The sequence below is a fragment of the Meriones unguiculatus genome, chromosome 10, assembly GCF_030254825.1.
Source record: "Meriones unguiculatus strain TT.TT164.6M chromosome 10, Bangor_MerUng_6.1, whole genome shotgun sequence".
Lineage (NCBI taxonomy): Eukaryota > Metazoa > Chordata > Mammalia > Rodentia > Muridae > Meriones > Meriones unguiculatus.
The window spans coordinates 78831677-78856884 of record NC_083358.1 but is presented as its reverse complement, the minus strand read 5'-3'; the positions used below and the strand labels follow the sequence as shown (position 1 = coordinate 78856884).

The 25208-nt window shown below is 40.5% G+C and overlaps 1 protein-coding gene across 50 annotated transcripts in view; it reads right to left on the bottom strand.

The window, feature by feature from the left end:
• Ank2 (ankyrin 2) overlaps positions 1-25208 on the bottom strand; it is a 559246-nt gene that overhangs the window by 189771 nt on the left and 344267 nt on the right. The window lies entirely within an intron of this gene.

The window sequence follows — 25208 nt, the reverse complement described above, 5'->3', positions numbered from 1 at the left end:
CTCTGATTCTTCGGAAGTACCTCATGGTGTGGCTGGTGTGGAACTGTTCTCCTTCCCAGGATGCCTAGTGCTACATCCTTCCTGAAAGCCGTGCCCATGGCAGAATGCCCTGAGTCCATCTGCAATGCTGCAGGAACTGAATTGTGACTCACTTTAAAATGCTTCTTCTATGAAATTATTTTTGCTGCTTTCAGCTAATGCTAAATCCCAGTGGGATTTTCCCCTCCGGGTTTCTCGCTGCATTGCTTAAGTACAGCTAGATGTTAAACAAGGCACAATGAAGAGCACACACAAAAAAAATATTTTTCTTTTTACTATAAAAAAATAACGAAAAATAAAAAAATCAACGAAAATAAAATATGAAGTCTCACACATGAAATATACAAATATTCTTATGTAAACATAGCTTTTTTTTTCAGAATAAACTGTATTAAAAAATGAGCCAAAGAAATAGCTCCAACCTGTGCATGAAGCAAATAATTGTAGGTAATATTTATCAAGTGTTTATTGTGGGCCAAAAAAGATCTAAAGGAGCCATATGCATCAGATAATATCCATAGTAAGACTATAAAGAATGATGTGTGATGTGTCATTATAAAGAAAGATGCCTAGAAGGTTTCTTAGGTCATATGATTACTTGAGGGTGGGAGGAGATTCAAGATTTATTTCACGTTTATTTCAGAATCAGAAGCCTTCTCTGCTATTCTGCTCCCCAACAGTGCAAATCACCAAAATAGAAAACACTGCAGATTTCTTCCTGATAATTGGGTTCATTTCCTTTTACACGGCCCACACTTATGCCCATGGTCTATATGTTTTGTGTAAGCCATGCCATTTATGACATAAGTGCTTCACAGAAAATTCTTGTCAGCAATGTCTGCCTTCACCTACTGCTATTTGCAACCAGCAAAAACTTAAGAGCTGAATGAGAAGAATCCAGAAGCTTCTTGATTTAGGAATGAAGAGAAAAGTAGCAATGTATGCACAGCATTAAAAAGGCAGTCACGAAGGCTGGAGAGACGGCTCCCTGGTTAAAAAAGTACTTGCTGCTCTTCTAGAAGACACATATCTGGTTCCCAGAACCCACAGCATAAACCAACTGCAACTCCAGTTCCAGGGAACCCCATACCCTATTCTGGCCTTTGTGTGTGCTCACACCCATGTGTCATACACTCACACAAACACACACATATACACAAATTCAAATTAATCTTTTATTCTTAGGATCTAAAAATAAAAATCTACAGAAGTGTCAGTGCCTTTTGCCAAATTTTCTCTGAGGAATGGCCAGGTGGCAGGTGCTTTCCTTGTCACAGAGTATTTTCATAACTGGTTGTCTCTTCTCTGAGTTAATTATTTAAATGGATACAAGTTCGAAACTTAGAGAAAATCCCTGTAATTTTAGCGAACAATATTCCTAGTGTTATAGTAAATATATCATTTGTGCCATCCTTCTAGAGACCTCTTAAGCAGTTTCATATATATGAGAATCTTCTTTAGCCCTGCAAAAGGACTCAGTTCTCCCAGTGTGAGGAAATGAAGTAAACAAAAGTGTTATCATCATGTGGATAAAATCATGCATTTCAATGACAGAATTAAAATGAACTTCCAAAATGTTTATATCGAAAAAAGGAACCATACTAAGCTTCAAATGCATACTTCTGCATAGAAATATATCTTCTCTTTCTTGCACATGCACATTGCCAAATGCACATGTCAACACGCTGTGTCCTACAATGAGGTCAATCTGTGATTACAGCTCTTGACAAAACAGCTTTAGACAACAGGAGCCTGGTTACTTTTAATCAATAAGGAGATAAAAGAGGATTCAAACACACTCAGAGAGAGAGAGAGAGAGAGAGAGAGAGAGAGAGAGAAGAAAGGAGGGAAGGGGAAAGGGAGAGAAGTGAGGAGAGGGGAGGGGAGAAGAGAGGAGACAGGTTTTTACCAATATGTCTTTCCCTCCGAATATGAAGAAAATAAAAGTAGACATTTTAAGTCAAGGATTAGCAGGAGAAAAGCAAGCCTTCAAAACTGTTTTCTGTTTTCAGCTAGGGAAGTTCTCACCCCAACGCTCAGTAAAGAACAAAAGAAGCCGTGGTAACTCCCTTGGGAGAAGGTCTAGACAAACCAGGGGCTAACACCTCTCTCTGCTTTGCTACTTTGTGTCTGTCCCTAGGACCCTCAAATCCTATTACCAACTGCACTTCGGCCTATAAAACTTCACTCTCTCAGGAAGGAATGCAAATGTTCGGTTTTGCCTGCCTTAATATGTGACATATGGTTATCATTAAGTACGCCTGCTTTATAACCCTTGCGCGACATCTCCAACCAAAACCGAAAAGCTTCCTCTTCAATCTGTCTTGACACATTTGTGTTTCTGAACGTCAGCAAAGTAGGACTTTCCTTGCACCCAGCCTGAGCATGGAGAGGAATGTGTGTTTCCAAGACCCATCGTATCCTAAAGGAATGCTTCACCAACAGCTCAGAACCCACTCTACTAAGATCTAAACATAATTACACTTATTATTAGGTTCTTTCAATACGAATATAACAAGGAAGAAAAGAAATGCTCCAGATCATGTAGATGGCTAGCCCAGCATCCCTTTGGTGGATCCCTTTGTGCTTCTAAGCCAGTGCCTAACCAGTGAGGTCTTGAGAACATCTGTGTATGTGTGTATGAGAGTGTATTTGTGCATGTGTGTGAATGTGTTGCATTTGTGTATGTGTGTATATTATTGTGTGGTTGTGTATGTGTGTATATGATTGTGTGTTTGTGTGTGTGCTTGTGTTGATGCATGTGTGTATGTTTGTGCATGTGTGTATGTGTGTGTTTGTGTATATGTGCATGTGTGTTAGTGTATGCATTAGTGCAGGCATGCGTTTGTGTGTGTGTGAATGTTTGTGTGTCCATTTGTGTGTGTTTGTGTGTTTGTATCTGTATGTGTGTGTGTATGTATGTGTTTGTGTCTGTATGTGTGTGTTTATGTTTGTGTATATGTGTTTGTTTGTGTGTGTGTGTGTGTGTGTGTGTGTGTTCTATGCAATAGGATTTGCTGTAGCATAGAGAAGAGAATGCTCTCACCATCAGGTCATGAGACAGAGAATATGAGCCTGACGAACTGAAAGTGTGCACAGACAAGGATGCCATGTTGTCTTCACATAGTGACTTGCGCAGACCGTGAGCAGCAAGTGTAAAAGATCCCACCGAGAAGCAGTTCTCACTTTCAGCTTTTACCTGGACTGGGTGATCGTCTCTGTCAAACACGAACTTCACCTCAGGCCAGTAAGGAGAGTTTGAAAAGATTGCCAAGGGATGTGCCAGCATTTTCTTTTAATTGCTTTAAGTTTCATTACCCTGGAGTAGAGACCTGTTACTACTATTAAGCTTGTAATACAGTTGTGTCCAGGTTGACTAAAATGGTGTTCTGTACACTGTTTTTACTGAAGTTGATCTCAGAAATATAGTCAGCTAAAGGTCAAACTCCAAATGTTGAGGTCATACCTTATGACTACTAATCTGAGTATTTGTGCTTAGCTTTAGACAATTTTATCCATTCTACTGAATTAATGTCATGTGCTTGAGTGCCATTAGAAATGCTCGGAGGGGAGGAGGGAGGGGCTTATGGGGGATGCAGAATGAATAAAGTGTAATTGATGAAAAATTTAAAAAAATAAAAATAAATAAATAAATAAATAAATCACCTCCCCCTGGGGGGAGCAGCCTTACCAGGCCATAGTAGAGGACAATGCAGCCACTTTTGATGTGAACTGACAGACTAAGATCAGAAAGGAGAGGAGAACCTCCCCTATTAGTGGACTTGGGGAGTGGCATGCAAGCAGAGGGAGGAGGGAGGGTGGGATTGGGAGGAGAGGAGGGAGGGGCTTATGGGGGGATGCAGAATGAATAAAGTGTAATTGATGAAAATTTTAAGAAAAAAGGGAAAAAAATAATTTAAGAACCTTAAATGACTTTCAAAATTGGAGGAAAACATGGAGTTAGTAAATTGGCATGGAGCACGTCTCGCCCCTGGGGGCAATGGTCTCCTGAACCTACTCAGACCTCGGACACCACCACTGCTAGTTCTAGAACTGACACAGGATGTACCAACGAGGGGGTTAAGGCTTCTCATAATATTTCCTATAAGCCCACACCTGTTTGTCTATATCCCCCATTTTTATTCATTATTAGCCAGATAGAGCCAAGTAATTGTGGTAATGATACTTGCTTTTTTGCCCAATGCTGGAATGCTAATAAATTTAGGTATGCACTGGTTACTCGCATGCCTCACTGGGTGCCTGTGCCCGTTGATGCCCCTCACGCTATGACTCTCTTCAGACAGAAAAGGGATCTTGGAACTACAGCCACTATTGTTACTACCATCTCATTGGAGGCTGTTGGAGCTACCACCGGGGCATTAGCCATGAGTCATACTGGGCAGACTGCTCAGACCCTGAACAATCATTTAGCCAATGTAGCTCATGCCTTAGTTGTACATAAAGGAATTAATGCTCAACTAAAAGGAAGCTTGATGGTGTTCAATCAGAGGATTGACCTCGTGCAGGAGCAAATTGATACCCTATGGCAAATCGCTCAACTTGGCTGTCAATGAAAATATGCTGGACTTTGAGTCACTAGCATATAACATGAGAATTTTCCTGTGCTGCAAATCTGTCTAAACAATTGTCGAGCTATATTTTAGGTAATTGGACTGGAGAATTCGATACTACGATGGAGCAGCTGAGAGTGGCCATTGTCACAGTAAATTCTACCAGAGTGGACGCAGGACTAGCCACAGGATTATCAACATGGATTGCTGCAACCATGAATCATCTGAAGGAATGGGCGGGCATGGGAGCGTTAGCAGGCCTTCTGGTGTTGGTCTCCTTGGTTTGCCTGTGGTATATATGCAGGATTAGAGTCTCACAACAGTGTGATACAGCCATGATCATTCAGGCCTTTACAGCCATTGAAGCAGGACATTCTCCCCAAGCATGGTTGGATACCATAAAAAGTTAAAATGTTATGCTCAGGATGCGAGGCTAAGCACTGCACTCAGGGTCAGCCACTTTGGACCCAGAGAAGAGCATGTCTGGTTGCATGTGGGTTGATGCCCCAGGTCCCGCCTCTGAGAAAAAGGTATCGGATGGGTCTGATGCTCTTTGGGTGGATGACACCTAAATGAACATTGGTACAAAGTCCCAATTTATTTCTAATATCAGAGATCAGACCTCTACTCTTGCCTGATGCGTGTAAAACAAAAAGGGGGAACTGTAGAGAGCTGCGGAATGGTATGCCTTAAAGATGGAGCTGGTTTCCACCTTCCACCTTCCCGATGGTGAGTGCTCTCTGTCACGAACAATTCCACATTTGGCTAAGGCTGAGGATCTGGCTTGCTTCCATGTATGTGGACCTATCTGCATTGCCCACGTGGCACGCTGGGGTTGGCTACCCAGAGGCTATTTAAGCTGTGGGCTGGCTTTCCCCAGGGTCCGAGGATTGTTCAAGGTTCCTGAATAAACTGCATTGAAAAAAAAATGCTCGGAGGGGAGGACGGAGGGGCTTATGGGGGATGCAGAATGAATAAAGTGCAATTGATGAAAAATTAAAAAAATAAATAAAAATAAATAAATAAATAAGAAATGCTCAGTTACTAAGACTTTCCTTTTGACAGCAGAGTAATACAGCGGGCACTTGGAAACTGCTTTTGCTGGAGACCTTTGGGCGCCCCTGCTTCAAGACTGTGCAAAGGTGTGAGACTCATTCCCTGCTCAACCTATGCCACCTGCTTCGAGACTAAAGAAACAGCTATACTCCTGCAGGATCCTGAACCTGCAGAGGCCTTAAGTTCCAGGACTAGCCAAACCACCCGGATGGACACCTCTGGAAGATGGCAACTATCTGATGAGGCAAGAAAGTGCCCAGAGAAGAAGCGGTCATATTGGGAGAACCAAATGGATCTCCTTGAGCAAGAGAAATGACCAATTTGTGCCCTCTTACAGAATTAGAATCAGAAAATTACTAATGAGACTATGCCCTGGCCTACACTCCTTAATTATAAGAACCTCTTGCCCAAATCTGACCCCTATTTAAACATTAAACTTGTGTTTGTACCTTGAATATGAACTTGAAGTCCCTTTTTTTTTCTTACATCCAAAGTATTGATTAAACCTCTCTCTGCTTTCACTCTTATCTGTTTAATTAGCATATAAGGGCAAGTGCCTAAGTCTACTTAGTAGGAAAGCAGGAGCCCAGACTTTTGCCTTAAGTACAAGATAGCATGATTGTTTAAAGGAGTTTTGTGGTTTTAATATTCTAGTTAACACTGAAATAACACTGGGGGGGGGGCTCATGAATGGTGCCTTATACTTCAAAATGAATAAATCCATTCTTTAATATCAAACAACCCTGGGATAAGTGTGACCCAGCTGGCAGTCCTGAGCCTCAACCAGAAGGACGAAGACCATCCCTCTCCCATCTCCTCTCCATACACATCCCCCCAACAAGTCTGTGAGGACTTAAGGAAGGCACTTGTTCCCTGTAGAATTTTGCTTACTGATTGAGGAAGCCATTGCTACTTAGTCATTTATCTGACAGCCCTGTGGTCGATGGCAATACAAAGTCAAGAAGACTCAGTGAAATACATTAGAAGATGAGGGACTCACAGTGTGAACACTGGAAAAGTGAGCCGTATGATTGGGGCTCTTGTCATCAGTTCTTGGTTCTCTGCTTAGATAGGGTAAGCCGAGGCCCACTCTTAATAAATGATGGATTGTATGAACTTGGTTTTTGTAATACTCATTTTGTGTGTATATAGATGTGTGTGTGTATGTGTGCCTGGGTGTATATAAGTGCCCCTCAGAGGTGAGGTCAGAGCAGGCATCAGGGCATCAGATGCCCTGGAACGGGAGTTACAGATAGTTGTGAGGCACAGTGTGGGTGCTGGCAATCGAACCGGGGTCCTCTGAAAGAGCAGTAAGTATTCTTAACCACCAAATTGCCTCCCGAGTCCCAGGCTGGTTCTTTCTATGTCTTCAGTTTCTGTAAAAGCACATACTCTGGTTACAGGCACAGAGGAAGCCCACTGCGTTTGTTTTACATCAGTAGCTTTTCTTAAAGGGATGAAAGATGCAAAACAAAATCAGGAATCAAACCACAGGTGTGCATACATACCCAGCTGGAAGAAGTTTTTTTTTTTTTTTGTAAGATTTCCTTTTATTTCATGTGTATGAGTATTTGCCCACATGCACATATTTGTAGCACACATGTACCTGGTGCCCACAGAGATCAGAAAGAGCATTAGAGCCACTAGAACTGGAGTTTCCAAAAATTATGAGTTGTGTGGGTGCTGGGAACTGAACACAGGTTCCATGCAAGATCAGCAAGTAGCCACTTGTGGTGACACTCGCCTTTAATCCCAGCTCTCAGGAGGCCGAGGTACACCTTTGTGAATTTTATATTAGCCTGGTTTACATAGCAAGTTCCAGGCAGCCATGGGGACATACTAAGACCATGTTGCAGGAGGAAGGGTGCTAGTCTTGACCACTCAGCCACTTTTCCTGTCCTTACACTGAAAGTTCAGCAACATGTCCACATTCTGTTGACGTCTAAACAGTCTCAGACATCAACTGAGAATCTTCAACTGATATTTTTTGGATAATAAGAGAAAGTGTTTTTATTATTTTGTTTTAGGGTCTTATGTATTCCAACTTGGCCTTCAACCTACTCTGTTGCCAGGAATGATTTTGCCTCCTCCCCAGGAGGGCCACAATTGTAGACATGGGCCACCTCACATGGTTTATGTGATTCTGAAAATCACATTACTCCATACATGTTAGCATGTTAGGCAAGGACTCTGTCAACTGAGCTATACCACCAGAACTCAAAAAATCATTTTAGTACAAATACTATGCCTAATAATGTTCCTAATTTCTAACTAGTGATGTACCTAACTCTGCTAGGAATGTTCTACTCACCCACATCAACTCAACGTGCCTAGAGTGAAAACACGAAAGTATTCATACTTGCATGACATGTATATAAATTCAAAGACATTCCCTTTTGGGTCTTCACTGATCATAAAGAGTTTGTTTTATAAAAGAATAATAATCAGTACTAACAGCTTTTGGTCCTGAGCAAAGTGGGGCGGGGGGGGGGGGGGGTAGAAAGAATGCTCTTACAACAGTTTGCTTAACACTTTAAAGTACAACTGAATGAAATGCTTTTCATTGCCTGACTAATCAGTGTGTTGAGATATTACAGCATATTTCCCAGGAAGGACATAAAATGTACCCCAGTGAAATACTTAAGGATGAGGATAAATGGACTTCAATTATGTTTTATCTCCCTTTATGTTTTCTACAACTCTCATGATATATAAAAAACAAAACAAAAACAAACAAACAAACAAAAAAACAGATCCAATCAAATGAAAATATCCTTCATCGGTGTTTTATTGTGCCAGCGGTCCTGCAGCGTTAATCCAGTACTGTCCCCTTGAGAGAGACAATGTGATTTCTTTCCCTGTTGGTCTGATTGCTCTCTGGCTTCAGAGAGCATCTGCTTGAAAGCAGAGGTCCTCAGCCAGGATCGGTTTTGTGGCAGAGCACAGACGGCCCCGCAGACAGCACAGTCTAACCTACATTGCTTTTCTCACATTGAATCATCCAAGGTTGACCCAAGTATCACAGCTTGAAGTCAGAGCTTCCCGATGACTTCCCTGATATGATAACCACTATTTTAAAAGAACCTGCACAGTTGTTTTTTTTTTCTATTGTGACACATTTCCTTCGCCTGGTGATATCCTGTGGCTCCATTGAGACACATATGGAAATATACACAGTCCGAGGTCTTTTGTTTATAACACTCGGGAATCTGCCTGTAATTACCAGTGAGACTGCCTTTTCTAGAGACTATCACTTAATTACAGCTGAAAAACCACTCAAAACAGACTTCTGACGCAAAACAGAATTCTGAACTGAAATCTTAGTTTTTGACAATGTTAACATCTATACTGGACTAGCACTAAAAACCTAAATTTATCATGTTTATAATATAATTTCTTGTCCCATAGCAACACTTTAATTTTCTGGGAATAATGAGTCCACAAATTGTTTATGCAATCCTTAGAGTCCCTGGTTTTCTTTTAAAGTCTTTATAATTATTGGGTGTCTCAAATTTCAGTATGATAATTATGCTTTTTATAAGAAGTCATTTGTTTGTCTTTAATCCCATTCATGGAACTGTTATTAAGCTCATTACTTCTATAGGATATCAAGAGCCCATTTTTCTAATGCTCACTTAATTGTCAAAAACATCTTAATTTCTCCCATCTTCTAGAGTATGTGGGTTTTATAGGGAAACGAACAGCTCTCAGATGCTTTTGTATACCCGTTGCAGTCCAGTTGGAGGTGGACGATAAACAATGAACTTTAGAAGGGAAAACCAGAACTCTAGTATGCTCCACTTATGCTAAACTAAGCATATAAAATCCCTTTACATTTTTTTCTTTACCTTAACCACGTCACTCCAGCATCACGACATCTAATGTTAAATTTAAAACAAATAAAAAAAGAAAAACACGTATTATTAGGAGCACCATCTGAAAAGGAAGTGACTCCCCAGTGTGACTCACTTAAATTAATGTGCTTAAAATCCCTATAGTTGTACCAATCTAAATGCACACAGGTTGGGAAACAATAACTTTCCATTTAGAAACAGGAGAATTAAGTTAGTCGAGTATTTTGAGAACAAATGGTCAAAAATAACTAGTCAGTAACAACAAGTCATTTTGTTGATAGCTGGTTATTTCTGAAGTACCTACTCTGTGCCAGATGGTTGCGTGTGAGAGGCTAAATGAAGAATAAACAAGATGATCTATCCTTACAACGATCCTTAGTTTTACATACATGAAAACAGGGACAGAACAGGGACAACAGCAGCGTGTTCGATTCAGGGGTCTGAAGATATCCGGTAAAATCATGGCTGGCACACAGCAATGTCACAGTAAGGAAGGGCTCAGTGTGCTGCCTCTCTAAGGTACAGCAGGTGATCTGCCCATACCTACAGAAGATACGGAAAATGCTGACTGACGGAGAGAAATTCTCCCTGTGTCCGTGGTGTTGCATGTGCACTAGTGAGAACTGAAAATGGCTTCCGTGCAGGATGTTGGCCCTGGGGTGAGCACACTGATAGGTGCCACAGCTATCATTTCCCCATGAAGCCAAGATACAACTGAGACACCACTTTCTCCTTGTAGGGAAGAACCTGTTAACTTTCCAGACTTAACCCTTGTGCCATAAATTTCAATCGGCAGGAATGGCTTACACAATTGAATTTTAACTCAGTGTGGTTCTCCGGGAGGGTATGCAGCCTGACACACAAAGTGTAAAAGATAAGGTGAGAAATTGGCTGAGAAGAGAAAGTGTGTGATTAATGACAATGTGTAACCCAGCACATAGGAAAAGGCTTAGAGAATCAAGTGTTCTAAACTCACAAAGCATTCAGCTTTTCCTCCTAATATTTCAGCTGATACTTCAGAGTTAATTTTTTTTGGAACTCAGTAAAAAAAAAAAATCGCTAAAGTTATTATTGCATTTCAAAAAAAATTTCTTCTAGAATAAAAAATTGTTTACAAGCAATAACAAACAGAACAGAATTTACCTTCTTCTCAGCACCTCATGGAACATTCTCCAAAATAGACCATATAGTTGGTCAAAAAGCAAGCCTCAACAGATACAAGATTGAAATAATCCCTGTATCCTGTCTGATCACCATGGAATAAAGCTGGACCTCAACAACAACAGAAATAGCAAAAAGACTACGCACACATGGAAACTGAACAACTTGCTACTAAATGACAGTGGGTTAGGGAAGAAAGAAAGAAAGAAATTAAAGTCTTCCTAGAACTCAATGAAAATGAAGGCACAACATACCCAAACTTGTGGGACACAATGAAATCAGTGCTAAGAGGAAAGTTCATAGCACTAAGTACCTTCAAGAAGAAATTCGAGACAGCTCATTCAAGCAACTTAATGGCTCACTTAAAAACCCTAGAAAAAGAAGAAGCAGACACACCAAAAAGGAGTAGAAGGCTGGAAATAATCAAACTCAGGGCTGAAATCAATCAATTAGAAACAAATAAAACAATTCAAAAAATCAATGAAACCAAGAGCTGGTTCTTTGAGAAAATCAACAAGATAGACAAACCCTTAGCCAAGCTAACTAAAAGGCAGAGAGACACCATCCAAATCAACAAAATCAGAAATGAAAAGTGGGACATAACTACAGACACTGAGGAAATCCAAACAATCATTAGGACTTACTTCAAAAGTCTACATGCCCGAAAATTTGAAAATATAAATGAAATGGACAATTTTCTTGATCGATTCCACTTACCAAAGCTGAATCAAGACCAGGTAAATCAATTAAATAGTCCTGTATCCCCCAAGGAAATAGAAGCGGTCATCAAAAGTCTCCCATCCAAAAAAAAAAAAAAAAAAAAAGCCCAGGACCAGATGGTTTCAGCGCAGAATTCAACCAGACCTTCAAAAAAGAGCTAACTCAAGTTCTCGTCGAACTATTCCACAAAATAGAAACAGAAGGAACATTACCAAACTCATTCTATGAAGCCACTGTCACCTTGGTACCTAAACCTCACAAAGACCCACCAAAGAAAGAGAATTTCAGGCCAATCTCCCTTATGAACATTGATGCAAAAATACTCAACAAAATACTTGCAAACCGAATACAAGAACACATCAAAGATATCATCCACTATGACCAAGTAGGCTTCATCCCAGGTATGCAGGGGTGGTTCAATATACGGAAACCCATCAATGTGATCCACCATATTAACAAACTGAAAGAAAAAAAACCACATGATAATCTCCCTAGATGCTGAAAAAGCATTTGACAAAATCCAACATCCATTCATGTTTAAAGTATTGGAGAGATCAGGGATACAAGGCACATATCTAAACATAGTAAAGGCAATATACAGCAAGCCTATAGCCAACATCAAACTGAACGGAGAGAAACTTAAAGCAATCCCACTGAAATCAGCTATTCTTAATTAGTCCCACCTGCTGCTTAAAGCTCGGTCACACCTTCAAAAAAGGATAGTAGTAAATTTCCTTTTCCTACTGAAAGGTAAATGGTGAAGATGTGTTTGTCTCTCCTCCAAAATGATTTAAAGTTTAAATAAATGTGGTATTAAATAAAATGGATTGTTACAAACATAAAGAAATATTTAAAGATATATTCTAAGATAACATGTATGTTAGTTTCTGTTTATTTATAGCATTTAATGATCTCCCTATCTCAAAAGGGATAGGTAATTATAAACATATATAGACACAGACAGATAGGCTCGTAGTAGAGCATTTGAAAACTGAATTTAAAAAAAAATTACTGAAGACATAGTAATCTATTACCTTAACTTAACAATTTATATTTTCATGTGTTATTTTTTGAGAATTTTCTATGTACATATTCTATGTGTACAGAAATGTTTTCACAAATTTCAGCTTTCTGCAATCATTTATACATAACCAGCTAGTCTCTTTGAGTTGCCTTATTTTAAACAATTTTATGATTAAAAACTATATGTAAGTTTCTACCCCAGATTGATGTTGGCAATCCTTAAATTCGTAAAGACGGGATGACGATTTCAAGGGCTCTTGATGCACCCATTGCTGACTAGCCTTGAATTCCTCAGAGGAAGGGCAGCCTCAGCACGAGCACAAACTCGTGTTCGCCCGCCCTCCCGATATTGCTCACACTGACCAACGCTCTATTGATGCTTCCGTCTTACAGTCTTGGCAGGACCTTCTTATTTCTGAAGAAGTCGAAAACTTAGTCAAGTATTTATTGTCACATACACCTTTCTTCTTTGACTTAATCTTGTCTGTGTTTTCTTAAGACAATGTAAACTGTCTTTTGTTTTGAAAATATTTACAGAGACATAGTAAAATTCTGTCTCTCTCTTTTTTTAAAACCAAATTTACCCATCTGTTATATAAAGAACAAAATGTAAACTTCTACTTCTATGAGAAATTTGTTTTTCATCATTTTTATGTTCTCCAGAGCTGAAAGCAGTAAACATGCTTCTTTATTTTCTTTCAGATTATTTTCCTCATTTTTATTTCTTTAACTCTTCATTGTATGTGTGGGGGAAGTGAATAACAAACAAAAATTTTCCAAGGGAGCAGAATTTTCCAGTACCCAGAAGTTTACCACCTGCTTTCCGCTTTCTCTTCTGTCTCCCTTCTTGCACCAATCTTCTCTTAGAGGGCCAGCACAGCAGCAGGGTGTGCTGAGAACTATTTTCCTAATCCTGGTTCTATGGCCTTCCATGAGCTACGTGACGTTAAGCAAACCACCGAGTTCCAATAACCCTGTTGGTTTGAGTATAAAATGGGAGGACTGTGAGAATTAACTTGGGTGATATATGTAAATCCTTGAGAATGCTGTACTGGTAGAAAACCAATGAAAATATAGTTTAGAAATTACTCAAAAAGCTATTGTCAGGGGTTTTGGAAATTTATACTTTTTTGATACTACACAGTACATCAGAACAGAAACCAGCGTTAACAAAGAATCAATAACAGGTAATTAGCGTAGGGTCCTACACATGTTCCCACTTCTCATGTTTTTATAATTCTTTCCCTTTTTTTGTTCCTTTCCTATTTTCCACTTCTAGGTTACCTTATGATCTAATGTAGAATAGATACAGTCTCAATATCTATTATTGTATCTATTTTTAGACACAAAATAGGTGAGCACACAGCCTAGCATGAATAACTTGGCTAACCAATGGTCTGGGTTCTGGCACATAGCTGTAATTGAGTAAATAATATGCAAAAATGAGAATGGCAATTGGCACGAACATCTGGATCACTGTGTGATTCCTTATCATCACCAAAGCCAAGATTAGTTCTTTAATGTTTGTCTGAATGTTAGGTAACAAAGGGGAGGAAGGGAGGGAAAGAGGTAAGGATGGATGAAAGGAAGGAGGGAAGAAAGGAAGGAGAGGATGAGACTTAATGGAGAAATTCCGTATTTCCTATATTGCAATGCATTGATTCAACATTTAATTTTACAGATAATTAAATTACAAACATTTTTAAAAATACATAGAATGGAGGATCAAATGGAGAGGGGAGAGAAGAGGAGTAAGAGAGAGAATATGGGACGGACAGTTAAAACTAAGGGCCATTTGAGGGGCTTATATGGAAACCTATCACAGTAGAGGATTCTTAAAATATATACATAAAGAAAGGTAATCTAAATAAAACTGCCAAACAATGAGAGAGATGGTATACCAGCTGAACATTTTTTTGCCACCAAATGAAACCTCCAGTGCCAGGAATGGTTACATGTAACAGAGTTGTTGGCCAAAGGAGGCCTGGGAACCCCTAAACAACCTAGGCTATTTGCAAAGCTATTGGTGGCTCTCCACGAACTGAGACCCCACTGCTGAAGACAGCACCCTCATAGCTAGCTCACTGAACCCAGAGAGGTCAGGCAGATGTCTACATAGAAACTTCACCCTTACTGAGTAGTGGTCGTATTACTGGAAGGTGTTTCTTCCTAGGAGAAGGTATTTCGTATACCTAGGAGAAAGAAAAACATCAACCCAACCACAAACCTTCATCTACAATGGTGACCCGCCTGCAAGACACACTAGTGTAATAGTGGCACAGAAGTAGTGGGAGTAAGCAACCACTATCTGATTAAACTTGAGGCCCACTCCCTGAGATGGAACCCATGACCAAGAGTGCAAGGGTGGCCAAGAAAATGAAGCAAGTTAGGTCATGGACCTAGGAGAAAACCAAATACTACTGCTCTGCTAATAGGAACATAGCAATAATATGACTGCTAATGATATTCTGCTATACTCATTGGTCAATGTCTCACTCAGCCATCATCAGATAAGTAGGTGGGAATAAATACAGAGACCTGCAACTGAGCAATGTACAGAGAGTGAGAGATCTTTGAACACTCAGCCCTAAATAGGATGTCTCTCCCTCTCCTTAGGGCTCAGGAAACTCTGCAGAAGAGGAGGCAGAAAAAGGACCCAGTGGGGATGGAAGACACTGAGGAAAGAAGACACAAGGCCTTCTAGACACAGCAGAATTGGTGCACATGCACATATGAACTGAGAGAAACTGTGGAGCATGCACAGATGGGCTCACAGCACTGAGAGGAAAAGTTGACATATGCCCCAACCCCAGAGTTATCTCCAGCTGATAACCCAAAGGAAAAACCAGTGTTATCCAATAGAATAACAAACCACTCTGGGTATACAAACCACTCTTAAGGGCAGACCCCATGCCCAGCAGTAGAGCGCCAACACAAAACAAACTAAATAGTAGTTTTGGGGGGTCTTTTCTTTGTCTCTTAATGCTTCGTTTGGGCTTCTTTTCCTTTATATGTCTTTTTCTTATTTATTAATGGTATCTCATGTTGCCTTTTCGTGAAATTTCTGTGTACAAATGTGTGTCTCTCTGTGTTTGTATTTCCTGTGCTTTTTCTTTGGTTCCTTCCCTCCCCCACCCCTGCTTTTTTTTTTTTTGTTGTTGTTGTTCCTATACAGATTTGTTGATGTTTTTATTATTATTTTTTAAACATATGTCTGTTTTCTAACGAGAGAGGAAGGAAGGGTGTGGATTTGGATGGATGGGGAGGTGAAAAGAATCGAATTGGGAGAGGGAAAGCCCTATTCAGGATATATTGTAGCAAAATAAAATCTATTTCATATACATGTCTGTATGGAATACTGAATATTTTCTATTTCATATTTTTTTCTATTAAATCAAGTACAGTGTGCCTTGTTGATGTGTAAGAGCTCTGTAGCATGAGTCCCACTGTCGCAAACTGTGACCTAATGTACCACACAGGTGAACTGCAGTGAGCAGGGCACTCTGAGAATAAGTTGCCGAGTCCAAGCAACAACAGCTGATCTTTGTGCAGTCTCAGGCCACTGATAAGACAATGGCCAGAGGTGGAAAATGGCTTCTCACACCAGGCTCAAATAAGGCTAATGCAGAGTTTCTGTACAGTTCTTCTTTTATCTAACAGCCTGCCCTCTGCTGAGCCCAGTCCTGGTTCTGGATTCATTAGCTGTCTTTTGGCTGAAACAAACTAGCTCTAATATTCCCATGGTTTTTTGCTTTTAACGGTTGATGTGCTAAGAACTTTTAATAAGGCCAAAGATAGCTGTTAATTGTCTCTCGTGTGCTGTGTGACTTTTTAGGCAGAAGTGTGGAAGGCAGCCAGAATAGCAGACGGGACTTCAATTCCAAGGGACTAACAGACCATCCCGAACAATCTCGTTATTCAAAGAGCTCGACAGTGAAACAAAATTCTAATTTTTAAAACTTGGGAACGCATTTTCATAACCTTTTTAGTGCTTCTGTGCCCAGACTTTCGACGAGAGCTGACAAGGTCAGACAATAAATGAAAGGGTTCTCTGCCTGTGCACAGAAATGACTCTTTGGGGGGGGGATTAAATGTGTCCTAAGCGCCGGCGCTTAAAACTCCCCTGCAACATAAACTAGAGCTCTTCTGACTTTTAAGGTGACGAGAAAACCCTCAGGGAGCCCAGTTCGCTGGAAGAACATCCTCTGCTCCCACATGCCTCATGCGGTGTCGGCTTCTTTAATTACCAATAGAGGACTGCCAACAAGTTAGACAGGAGGGGCTTATTAACATTCTTCTGTCCTTGTGTGTTGATGGCACACACCCATCTCTGTCTCTTCAGAAACATCAACCTACCATTTTAAACACGAAGTGGTAGTTATGCTATCTGAATTCATCCTTGAGCTACTTACAGATCTCACTTAATCTTGTTAAACACATAGTCCTGACTACTTCATGTTCAACGGGTCCCAAAAGGTTCTGCAATTCTAAAATACCACGGGTGATCTTTCAGATATGGTATTTACAGGATACGCTTTGAAAGGAGCTGCCTTTGAAAGAATAACTAGACCTTTCGTGCTCTGTATTTATCACACAGTGCCAAGCATGCTTTATCAACTAAGCCATCATCAACCATCAAAAATTATCATGTAACAAAGCATAAGAAGTCAAATGCCATATGCCACTTTGTTTTGTTTTCTTTGATTGAAATGGGGCCTCACCCTGTCTTTCCTGATTCAACCTTGGCTGTCCTGGAACTCACGCTGTAGACCAGCCTGGCATCACTCTCAGAGATCCACATGCCTCTGCCTCTCAAGTGCTGGGATTAAAGGCATGCACCACCACACTTAGCTCGAATAAGCCACTTTTAAGAAAAACAAACAAACAAACAAACAAACAAACAAAAAACATCATAGAATATCTTTTATTCCCAAACAAGCTGAGGTGGTTTGAATGAGAATGCTTCCCATAGGCTCATGTATTTGAACACTTGGTCTCCAGTTGGTGATGCTGTTGGGAAGCTTTAGGGGGTGTGGCCTTGCTAGAAACAGCATTCTTCTGTTTCTGAGCCCCTTCTACTTTGCTCTCTCGGCTTCATGCTTGCACTTCTAGACATGAGCTCTTGACATTAAGCACCTGCCACCTGCTGCCATGATGGGTCCTTTTCCCTTGGAACTGTAAGGCCAAGTAAACCCTTCCTCCTATAAGTCGCCTTGATCATGTTTTTATATTTTAATCACAGAAACAAAAACATAATGACTGCACAAGCCTTCTCCTTTATGACTCAAGGCTGTACATAACAACCAGGGATTTTCAAAAATGTTTCACAACGTCTCCTGTATGTCATTGCCTGTATGTCACAGCAGATGCTTCCTCCCCTCCCTTAGGAGGTCAACAATCTAGAAAGGTAAGATGCAAAAAAATAGCAGAGTGAAAAAAAAAACATTATTTATGTCTTGGGAGAATCCCAATTTCTTGGATTTTTCCATGGTAAAGTGAGAATTTAACATTTAAGTTTAGTGCACTGTGCTTGCTTAATAAAGACAACTGTTAGAATGTGGACAATGCTACAAAACGGGGCAAAGCAAAATCTTAGACTATTTCAAACCTTCCTTTTGTAACTCATTGATGTCAGTAGGTAGAGTGAACAGAAAAGAAAATTAAGATTTTTTTAAATAAACTATATGTCAGCAACACTCATAATTTTTCAAAACCCAGTTTCAGTGAACAATGTCTATTACTAAACTCAGCTTTCACAGGGCTTCCATATCTCGTTGACTTCCTTGAGAATGCCATTGCAATGATTATTTGTCAGGTACTCATTGTGATGTTTGAGCTCTTAAAGGAAAATATTATAGAAAGGTACAAAATAAAAAGCTTTCCTGTACTTACATAAGTCCACCCAAATATGATGTGAATATAAGCATTGAGAAGTAAAACGCCTTTCCAGGTCTTACTATCTCCCCCTTCTTTCATAGGATTCCCTGCACTCTGCCCAAGTTTTGGTTATGAGTCTCAGCATCTGCTTTAATACACTGCTAGGTAGAGTCTGTCAGAGGCCCTCTGTGGTAGGCTCCTGTCCTGTTACTTGTTTTCTCCTACATCCAATGTCCATCCCCTTTGTCTTTTTAAGTGAGGATTAGTCATTTTACCCCGGTCCTCTTTCTTGTTTAGCTTCTTTAGGAGCTCCACAAGGACCAAATATATCAGGGCACAGGGTTCTTTTCTGAGACTGATTCTCCAACCAAGGACCATACATGGATATACTGCTCAGATGTAGCCAATGGCAGCTCAGTATCCAAGTGGATTCCCTAGTAAGGGGAACAGGGACTGTCTCTGACATGAACTCAGTGGCTGGCTCTTTGACACCTCCCCCCACCCCCAGGAAGGAGGAGCAGCCTTGCTAGGCTGCAGAGGAGGACATTGCAGCCAGTCCTGATGAGACCTGATAAGCTAGAGTCAGATGAAAGGGGAGGAGACTTCTCCTATCAGTGGACTTAGAGAGGGGCAGGGAGGAGATGAGGGAGGGAAGGTGGGATTGGAAGGGAATGAGGGAGGGGGCTACAGCTGGGATACAAAGTAAATAAACTGTAATTAATATAAAAAATAAAAATTTAATTAAAAAAGAAAAGTCAAACACCTAAGATGTTTATAATCAAATGTGAGAACAAAATGGCATAAAATTTAAAAGACGCTCAAGTGAAAATAAAGGAATCAGAAAAATGAGTGGATGTTTCCTGTAGCATAATAAATTTAACTAAGGGATTAAATCAGGAACTGGAAATGAGTAAGAGTCAGAGCAGATGTCTGCTTGGGAAGAAAGCAAAATATGGCCAAAAAAATATAAGAGCTTTCTTTTCCGTGAATTCTCAGCTCCATCCCAGACATGTGACCTTGAATAGACACTGTGCATACAATGGAGATAATTTTATGAAATACAGCAGAAGAAATGGTGCTGTAAAATCGACACATTGTTCAAATAAACACAAATGTTTGGTTGCAAGAGAGATATGGAGGAATGTGCCAGATACTGAGTGAGATGTTACTGTTTACATTAAATTATTCTTCTTATAATAATACAATCTTTTACTACATGTTTTGCAAATACAACGATTGTTCTATGCATACAGTTTGTTATATGGGTAAATAACTACTCAAAGAAAGAAATAACACATAAATTACAGTAAAGTTGATTCACTTTTGGACCAGAAGTTGATGATGAAAGCTTCTTGGCTTTCTAAATATTTTTTCTTTTTATTAACTCCACCATTTTACCACCTCTGCAAGATCTGAGGACATGCTACCTGCATTTAGGAAATGTCCAAAATGAGATCTGCTTCCTTGGGTGACTCCCTCGTTAATTCATTCTTCATTTCCACAAACATTCCCTAAGCGCCTACCTACTAGGCAGGTGGTAGGCACTTCATTTGGCACGTCAAAGAGAGGACAGTTTGTGCCGTAGGAGCATAGCCTAACCAATTCTCCAAAAGTGCCTTTAGTTTGTGGTCGCCTTCAAGTACACAGTCTATGTTTAAAAATATTGTTTGATGTGTCTCTTAATAATCAAATCCTATGCTTTTTACCCAAAGTCCATTGTTCAGTGTCTGAACAAGAGGGGTTATAGATGGGAAGAGGGAACATAGCATTTCTAGATCTCTCCAGCGCCACACCACTGGCCACAAGATTCACCGGATGCGCTTCACATGAGCTAACTGGATGGTTTTACTAAGTAAACTGGATGGTTTTGCAGATCTTATGGAAACTGAGCTGTCATCCTCACATTCTTCATCGCACCTTACGATCTACTAGTGGATCCACTTTGTCCATTTTGGACATTCTTTCAGACCAGTGAGTGGTTCATTCATGTTTAGTGAATGCATAAGTATAATTTCTTCCACACAGTAATCCAAACTGTACCTTCCAAGGGCTTTTCAGATCCTGCTTTTCAGACAGGCACTGCCTTCCCCATTAGCAGGAATAACATTCTGAATCTTGAGAGCTAATTCCATCCAGGCACCAATCAGTAGAGACTGGCTGCTACACTGAGGCTGATGGACCTAGAAATGCAAGTATCATCCTGCTTGTTTGATAGATGTGGGGAGGTAGGGGTTGGATCTTGGGGATAGAGTCTGACTGGCATGAGTGGAAGGTCTAGTTTGGTAGGCTCATAGCAGCAGCTTTCTAACTAGCCTGCATGGAAGTTCTTCTGCTACATATCTGTTGAATGTCCCTGTCCATGAATTACTCCCAGGACACAAAGGCCTACAGTGATCTTTCTCTTTATCAGTACTCTGTGAGGATCTTTATTCATACCTCATTGAACCACTTAATTTTTTTTTATGTCTTATACTTTGATTATCTATGTCTAGGTCTTACTTCTAAAACTAGACAAGTAGACTGATCTCTATCATTAAATAAAGCATCCCCAAAGTACATGATCATGTTCTGTATTATTTCTTATTCTTTAGAATGCTTTAAGGGATGATTTCCATTATATTCTTAGCTCTTATTAGAGTTGCTATCTAACTAAATGAATAACTTTTCTTATACTTATATAATTTCAAGATGCTTATTTTATTCCTTTAGTGTAAAAATACCTGAAAAGTTTAACCATCTTGACACTCAAATAGGGCTCACAATATTCCCCCCTTCCTCCCTCCCTCCCTCCGTCCTTCCTTACCCCCTCACACACACACATACATATACAGAAGAACCTCCTCCATTATGGTAAATAGTGCTTCTCTTGTGTCTAGTTTCTTAAGCCAACAAAACCCTTTTATAAACTAACACAAAGCTTTACCAGAAACAAAAATACATTGGAGTCTGATCGCTTCTCACTTCCACAGCTTGTACACTAACCCAGCCCCCCATCACACAGGCAGGCAGGAGGACCATAAATTGCTCTTCCTCTCTTGCTGGGGTTGAGAGGAAAGAGGAGAGGAGAAGGAAGAAAGGGACGGGGATGGGGAAAGGAAGAGAGAGAAGTAGAGGGAAGGAGAAAGAAAGGGGAGGAAGGGAGAGACAGATTCATTCAATCTGAGTCAAGTCCCACAATTTGTTCAGGGCACCTTGCTATATTTTGAATAAAAGTAAAATCCTATTATCAAGTTAATCTCTGTCGGGGGAGGGAAAAAAGAGCTAAACTTCTGCCAGGTTGGCCTTTGATTCCCTCTCATAATTCACCATGTCCACTGTGTTCACTGTGCTTTGGTGGCAGCATCTGTTTTCTTTCTCTCCTCTCTCCCTCCCTCTCCCTCTCCCCCTCTCTCCTTTTCTCTCCCTTTCCCTTCCCACCATCACACTGGCTCATTCTCCTCTCAGCCAGGCAGCATGCTTGTGTCTCCCGGCTTGGTTAGAGTTTGCTCCTCGTACATCAGGAAAGTCACTTTACATGGCTTGCCCCCTAACTGTACCCCTCTCAGGAAAGAGAGGTTGGCTGAGTTGCATCAGCCTAATAGAAGAGTGCTGAATTGTTTTTATAATATCATGGGACTCGTACTCCAATGTAACAAGCAGATGCACAGACTAATGAAAAGAGAAAAATAAAAAGCTGAATTTTTCTGCTATAACTGAGGCAAAGTATGAAAATTAATGAAGCATGGAAATGAAAATCTCTAAAAGGGAACTTCATAAAAAATGAAGATGATGATCCCAAACTCAACCAGGGGTGGATCATCTAAGCAACATTTGTGATGAAATCCTGCCCCATTTATGGTTTTGCTCTTCGATGAGTTTAAAAATCAATTTGATATAATAAAGTACAATAAAAAGTTATCACAATGTGATAAAACAGAGTACATGTAGAGCAATATGCAAATTTATAAACGATGCCAATAAAAATACAAGCCAAAGCAGAGAGAGGGACCTTCTCTGACAGTGTTATAGACGGCACCCTAGCAGATCGTGTCAACTCCCACGGAGCCTACATGGATGCTGCAAATCCTTCGGGTACATGTTCCAGACAGAAGCATCCTGGGGAGAAGACTGTCCTATGCGAAGTCTCTCAAATTGAAACTAAAAGACGCAAAGGCCATCTTAAAAAGTGGATAAAGAGATGGATCTGAGACATGATACAGTTTTCCCTGCTGTGAAAAACATGAAATTAACATGACTCAAGAATCCTATGAAGAATTGAAAATTCTCTCCTACCGGTCCCACTCTCTATAAAATCTATAAGCATTTGTTTTTCCTCCACCCTCTTCTGCCATGAATGTTTTCTCTTTATAGGGGCTGCCAAGACAATGATGAAAATAGCAATCTCTGACTCTTTGTGGATTAAGGTAGGTAGCAACACATGCCTGAGGAAATCCCTGACACAAGCTAGGAAGGGCAATATTTTCATTAGGAAGACGGCCATGTTCTCAGTTAGTCTGGAGTAAGACTTTCACAGGTGGACATTCTCTGGGCCCTTTGAAGGAAGAGTAGCTGTGGGAATACTCAGCTGTGTGGATCTGAGCCCAGTTATGTGGAGTTGGATGCCATACATCTGCCCAGCTGGTCAGCCTGCATTCCTTCTCACCATGAATACCTCCCTGCATTAGAGTCCTAAATGGCATTGGCAAAGTGGAAAATTGGTATTGTAACCAAATGCTTTCCCAAATTGCTTTCAAGATAACTGCAACAATTTACAATGTGCCCAGAATGCTTATGAGTCAACACATTTTTAAAGACCACTAGATTGTATACTTTTGTTAAAATAATAGATATATAGTAACTTTTATATTTTACCTTTATAAAGCAGTAAAATGGTAACTCCAGTCACTCCTTAATGACTGAATCACTTAGCAACTGAAACTTTCATAATAGAAAGACTGAGGAATACAGCTAAGCCCACGTGTGTCTCTGGTACCATGGCTGCCAGTGCAGACAGGAGTAGCTGTAATGAAGATCCTGTGCCATCAAGACTAGAGCATTTACTTCCTGGACTGTTCCAGGTAGAGGCTGATGAACTTACTATAGATTTAAGCTTCACTGTATGAGATCTTTGAACAATAGTTATCCGCTCTACAAATACTGATTTTTAAAATGGTGATGCCACGTTCTCACTTGAATTTTCTAAAAATTTTGTTTTGCAACGTAAAAGTTATCATCCGGTCAGAATAGTGCCCAGTGTGACATTTACAATTGCTTTACATATATGTTCATGTTTAATTATACAAGGCACCTGGGAATCATTCTGCTGTGACTCGTTTCCTCTTCCTTAAAGCCTATCTATGAAATCTCAAGTGCACATGGATAATCACAGTGCTCAGGAAGAATGTATTGTTCTTCACGGTCTCCAACACTGGGGATGGCACTGCTTCGGCCTCTGAGTTTGGAGATTACAAGTATGTACCAGCACACCCAGAAAGAGATGGGGTCTCTCTGTGTAGTCCTGACTGTCCTGGAACTCTCTCTGTACATCAGGCTGGCCTCAAGCTCAGAGACCCACCTGCCTTTGCTACCCGAGTGCTGGGGTTAAAGGAGTGCACCACCCCCTCCTGGCTTGGAATATCATTTTTTTAGCAACTTTTTGAACTCTGAAGCTCTGAATGAATTTCTCATTCTAGACCTGGGGCTTCAAGATCAAAAGAAGGTATCAACTCCACAGAGACTCGGGAAATTACCCTTTCTCTGTCCTCTGCATTTAAAAGCATACCTTTGTTATACCCTTGCATTTTATTCTGAAGGTGTTTCTCATTTCCTTCCATGCATCACTTCACCGGGACTTTTTATTTTCCAGTGCTGAGTTAAGGAACCCAGAGCCTAACATGTGCTAGGCAAGCTACATCTCTGAGTTACATCTCTAGCCCACTGATACTTAAAATGTACATAAATGTACATGTAAATATACATGTATGACTTACAGACAGCAGGGTAATTAATAACTAATTTTTTAATGTTCTAAGTCCCAAAGTATTTTTAAAAGCTCACGAACACACAGTTTTTCATATAAGGTGATTAATTTCTACAGAATATATTTTTGTCCTGCAACAGGCAAGCATGAGGCTACCTCTTGCTCACCAGGTTTTGCCCCTCAGCTCAGCAGCTCCAGAAGAGATGGCTGTGAGATCCTCAGGGAACTCTGGCTAATTTAAACTCTGACCCGGAAAGAGAAACTCCCCTGCTCCTAGGTCCACCTTGCCTGGGGTGACCTCGGCCCATTCTTTTTCCCAGAGGAGGGATTTGCTCCCCAAACCCTTCACTTCCTCCAATCTGGGTAACTTCCAGCAAGGAAGAGCTGCCTCCTCTCACTCCAGCGTGCTTTCCACTCTCCTTTGCCAGCTATAGCACTGTTTTGCAAATCCTTGTTATCCACAGGCTCTAAGTCCTGGATTTCCGTCTTGCTGTGATCTAGCAATTCCAAAGATCCGGATCAGAGTGAAGCCAAGGAGAACAGGCAGGAGTCAGAACCCAGGATCAGTCCCAGGAACCGTAGCAAACACAGAAAAGTGAAGCCCTCCATGTCCCTCACTCACAAACCTTCCTTTTGCCAGTTCAGTATGAAACTCTGGCCAACTTCTGACAGCACATACGAAAATCAAAGTATGTCAGAAAGATAACCGGGACCAACAGGGACTTTTAAGTCGCAGTGAGACTTGAGACTTTGCACAGCATGTCAGGGAATTACTGAAAGCTGAAGGCCAACTTAGACATCTGAGTTCCCAGCATTTAAGCCTTTTCACAAACTAGCGTGATCACCACTCGACCTGTGACCAAAGGCCTCACTACTCACAAACGACAGGAACAATGCCTCAATAGCCACAACTGGGATTCTAAGTTATCACGTGCATACAAAATGCCC